We start from the raw sequence: 4877 nt of genomic DNA, 5'->3' as shown, positions 1-4877 counted from the left end.
TAAAGCTGCTACAAACATGGTTGAGCAAATGTCCTTTTTGTGTACTTCAGCCTCTTTTGGGTATATGCCTAGGAGGGGTATGGCTGGATCTTGAGGAAGCGCTATTCCTAGTTGTCTGAGAAAGCGCCAGATTGATTTCCAGAGTGGTTGTACCAGTTTACATTCCCACCAGCAGTGGAGGAGGGTTCCCCTTTCTCCACAACCTCTCCAGCATGTGTTGTCCCTTGAGTTTTTCATCTTGGCCATTCTGATGGGTGTAAGGTGAAATCTCAGGGTTGTTTTGATTTGCATTTCCCTAATGGCTAATGAGGTTGAACATTTCTTTAAGTGCTTCTCTACCATTCGATATTCCTCTACAGAGAATTCTCTCTTTAGCTCTGTTCCCCATTTTTTAAGTGGATTACTTGGTTTGTTGCTTTTCAGCTTATTTAGTTCTTTATATATATTGGATATGAGTCCTCTGTCAGATAAAGGGTTGATGAAGATTCTTTCCCAATCTGTAGGCAGTCACTTTGTTTTGATGATGGTGTCCAAGTGGGTTACATAGTAATGGGAAGAGGGACTGCCTCTGACATAATCTGATTGGCCTGCTCGTTGATCACCTCCCCCTGAGGGGGGAGCAACCTTACCAGGCCATGGTAGAGGACAATGCAGCAAATTTTGATGAGAACTGATAGACTAAGATCAGAAAGGAGAGGAGAACCTCCCCTATCAGTGGACTTGGGGAGTGGCATGCATGCAGAAAGGGGAGGGAGGGTGGGATCGGGAGGGGAGGAGGGAGAGGCTTATGGGGGGATACAAAATGAATAAAGTGTAATTAATAAAAAATTAAAAAAAAGTGTGTTTCTTGTATGCAGCAGCAGCAGCAGCAGGATGAATCCTGCTTTTGCATCCATTCTGTTAGCTTGTCTTTTGGTGGAAAAGGGGAACTGAGTTAATTGCTGTTGAGGGATATTACTCACCAAATTATAGTGGTGTTTTGTGTGTGTTTGTGTGCGCCTGCATGTGTGTGAGTATTGCACATGCATGTGCCTATATTTAGATTTACTGGTGTGAGATTATTTATTTCCCATGTTTTCATGGGTGTATTTAGTTCCTACAGGATAGAGTTTTCTTTCTAGAACCTTCTGTAGGGCTGGATTTATGGATAGATATGGATTTGTTTAAATTTGTCTTTGTCGTGGAACATCTTGTTTTTCTCTTTCTATGCTGATGGAAATCTTGCTAGTTTTAGTAGTCTGGGCTGACATCTGTGGTCTCTTAGAGTCTGCAAGTCATCTGCGTAGGTTCTTCTAGCTTTTAGAATCTCCATTGAAAATTCAGGTATAATTCTAATAGGTCTGCCCTTGTAGGTCACTTGGTCTTTTTCCCGTGCAGCTTTTAATATTCTTTCATTGTTCTGTATGTTTATTATTCTGGTTATTCTGTGGCAGGTGGACTTTCTTTTCTGTTCCAATATTTTTGGTGTTCTGTAAGATTCTTGTATCTTTATATGCATGTCTTTCTTAAAGTTATGAAAATTTTTTCTATGATTTTGTTAAGAATATTTTCTGAATTTTTGATGTGCGATTCTTCTTCTATCCTTATTTTTCTTTTGTTTGGCCTTTTCATACTGTTACAGGGTTCCTGGTTATTTTGCATCAGGAACTTTTTACATTTAATATTTTCTTTGACTGATGTATCATTTCCTCTATTGTATCTTCTGTACCTCTTTAATCTCTTGTATTCTGTTGGTGATACTTGTTTCTGTAGTTCCTGTTTGTTTAATTAGCTTCTATCTCTAGGATTCCCTCAATTTGTTTTTCTTTTTATTGCTTCTATTTCCATTTTCAGGTCTTTAACAGGTTTATTCATTACTTCACCTGTCTGTTTCTTCTTGGCTTTCTTAAAGGATTTTTTTCTTTCTTCTAATTTTATTTGTGTTTTTCTGAATTCATTTAAGGAATTTACTCATTTCCACTTTCAGGACCTCTATCAACTTCATAAAATTGGATTTAAATTGTTTTCTTCCTCATCTGTGTTGTGATATGCAGGGCTTGTTATAGTAGGATAACTGGGCTCTGGTACGGTATTACTCTGGCTGTTGTTAATTGTTCTTATGATGGCCTCTATGCTTCTTGGTTTGGGATAATTACACAATTAGGTGCTGATCTCTGAGTTTATCTTTGTTAGATGGATGTATTCCCCCTAACTGGCCTGACTGGCCTGTGGTTCTGGTGACTATCAAGTCAAGTCTTGACGTACTCTTAACAATCTAACATAAACACCATTGGTTATGATATATAATATTATATAATGCTAGGAAATATTCATTAATAATTTGTTGGTTTTTATATCTAAGACACCAAGAAAAGGTATTGTGCATGTTTTCTTTTCTTTAGCACTTTCTTGACTTTCCTATCAAGATGATAAATGTCACATACTTAGATATTCCTGGAAAATTTCCATGAAAGTGTTTGGAAAGCTTGCGAACAACAGGCACTGCCACAGTGTTCTTAGGGCTTTTATCACTATTTTAAAACACTTGGGATAAGCCAACTTTAAAAAGAGAACTTTGTGTGCGTTATATTTTCAGTGGCTAAAACAAATACCATGGCAAATGTTCTGACCTCTGAGTCTCTTTTATGGATTGAGCTTTGTTTGAATGTCTGTCCTGGGAAGGTCTTGTACTCTGACTTGAATGGACACATTACAATTCCCAAATCATGACAACAGCAAAAGTGGCTTGTGATGTGAGGAAGGTTTATGGCACCAGGACACATCTTCCTTCCTGGTTATATAACTCGGACAGAAATGACTGGCATGCGCTAAGAAATGGACCTGAAAAAAGTCCAAGGTTTCTGGAGGCAAGAGTTTTTCTCTTGTATACCTTGCTCATTCCCATGGATCCTTCTAACTCAGGTTTTTCCAATTCTCTTAGCCTTCGCTCACCCACGAGCATGGGCTGGGTCAGGAGTCACTGAAATCATAGGGCTCCAGGTTTCCCGAATGCCTTCCACCAATTTCCCTTTCTTTCCTTATGTTGTATTGTACCTTGTTGAGTGATGAGACAGGAATTTATCAAATACCACACATTTCATGGATTTCCTTTGTATAGTCTTAATATTTTGTCTGCTTCGAGATGCAACGTAGGATACCATGTAACCTTTACTTGATGTGTCTATTTCAGCTCCTGTCAGACTCATCCTGGTAGGGTGACTGACACGTCTGAGGAATTGGGGCGGATATCCCAGAGGATGTTCTTCCATTAGAATCTGCCCGATGCCACCGATCTACTGGAGGCAAAGTAGGGACCTGGTACTCCAGATAAGACCCCTCCCGCAGATATCCAGCACTTCCTCAGGGTTGCCCAGCTTACACAACAGCATCTCCTGCTCTCATCTCTATATCCTTGCCCACAACTCTGACAGAAGCCCACTGCTCTACTCAAGACCTCACTTGTACCCAGAATCCCAGGTAAGTCCCACTCACAGCCTGCCAACAGTCTTTAGAGACCACCCAGCTCCCAAATAGCAACCCTTTCCCCTCGTCTCCATATCCCTCCCCACTCCAGCACAAGTGCCCTGCTCTTCTGGAGCCACACTGTTAACCGGAACCCCAGGTAAGACCCTACCTGCAGACACCCAGTGCTTTCTTAGAGCCCGCCCAGATTCCCCAACAATACCCCCTTACCTTGTCTCCAGACTCAGGCTCATTACTCTGACAAAAGCCCCTTCCTCTTCCAGAGGCCACACCAATTCCTTGAACCCCAGAATCCTTCTTTTCTACCAGAGGCATGTCTGGTGTTTGGAACCCCAGATATCATGTCGATATCTGAAACCCCAGAGTTCAAGCTGGTACCCAGAACCGTAGGAACTCACTGATCTACCAGAGGCCACACTAGTACCTGGAGCCACTGGTGCCATGCCAGCTCCCAGATCCTCAGAACCTTCTTAAAATACCAGGAAATAAATGCCAGAAAGAACATTATTTAATATCTGGAATATGTCAGTGTTTGCTCTCCTAATAAGCTAAAAATTTAATACTTTCCAACCTTACCTATGCTCAGACTATCATTGACACCAGAGGTTAAATTTGAGGCACATAGAGAGGAACACAGAATTTAACTACTAAGGGTTGGAGATTATTCCAAAGATAAATTTTAGTAACCATAGCATCAAGTTAACTAGTACAGAGACCTTTATCACCCACTGCATAATGGTCTTCTTCAGTGAATCACACTGATGTTCATATAGACACTCACTTGTTAGTAGGTGGAAACCAAAATGTGACCCAAGCTGTGGAACTCTGTCCTTACACCAATCTTGTTATGATGTACACATGCTTCAAGCCTCTCCTGACACCTTATAATGTCTATACTCCAGCAATAAGTATTAAAACACAATGGGTCCATTGACGAGGGAGGTCCTCCTCCCTTCCCCTCTGATCCTAGTCTATTAGGTCCCATCAGGAGTGGCTGCATTGTCTTCTTCTGTGGCCTGGCAAGGCTGCTCCCCCCTCAGGGGGAGGTGATCAAACAGGAGGCCAATCAGTTCCTATCAGAGACTAGGAGAAGCACACGGATGGGGAAGAGGGAGGGTGGGATTGGGAAGGAAGGAGGGAGGAAGGTACAAAGGGGATACAAAGTGAATAAACTGTAATTAATAAAAATTAAAAACAAACAAACAAACAAACAAAAAAACACACTGAGTCTATGAATTTCTGTGGGGCTGTCCCCAAATCAAGAACTTTCTCACACTCTCTCAGAATACCTCTCTGCTGTTCCCAAGGGACTCATCTCAACACTCAGTGGCCTGGAACTGCTTTTTCAGCACTACTCTGAGTCTTCCCAAGCATCAGCCACAGAACCAACATTGAGTTGGTTCTCAGCTTACCAC

At 41.5% G+C, this 4877-nt stretch overlaps 1 long non-coding RNA gene across 1 annotated transcript in view; it reads left to right on the top strand.

Moving 5' to 3' along the window:
* Nucleotides 1–3969, top strand: part of LOC129673592 (uncharacterized) — an 8361-nt gene extending 4392 nt beyond the window's left edge. Inside the window, exon 3 of the long non-coding RNA XR_008719678.1 lies at nt 3170–3969. This is a non-coding gene — a long non-coding RNA (uncharacterized LOC129673592). The remainder of the gene's footprint in view (nt 1–3169) is intronic.
* Nucleotides 3970–4877: the final 908 nt, after the last annotated feature.

Source organism: Psammomys obesus, unplaced genomic scaffold (assembly GCF_907164565.1).
Source record: "Psammomys obesus unplaced genomic scaffold, mPsaObe1.curated_primary_1811, whole genome shotgun sequence".
Taxonomy (NCBI): Eukaryota; Metazoa; Chordata; class Mammalia; order Rodentia; family Muridae; genus Psammomys; species Psammomys obesus.
This window is presented reverse-complemented; position numbering and strand designations above follow the sequence as displayed.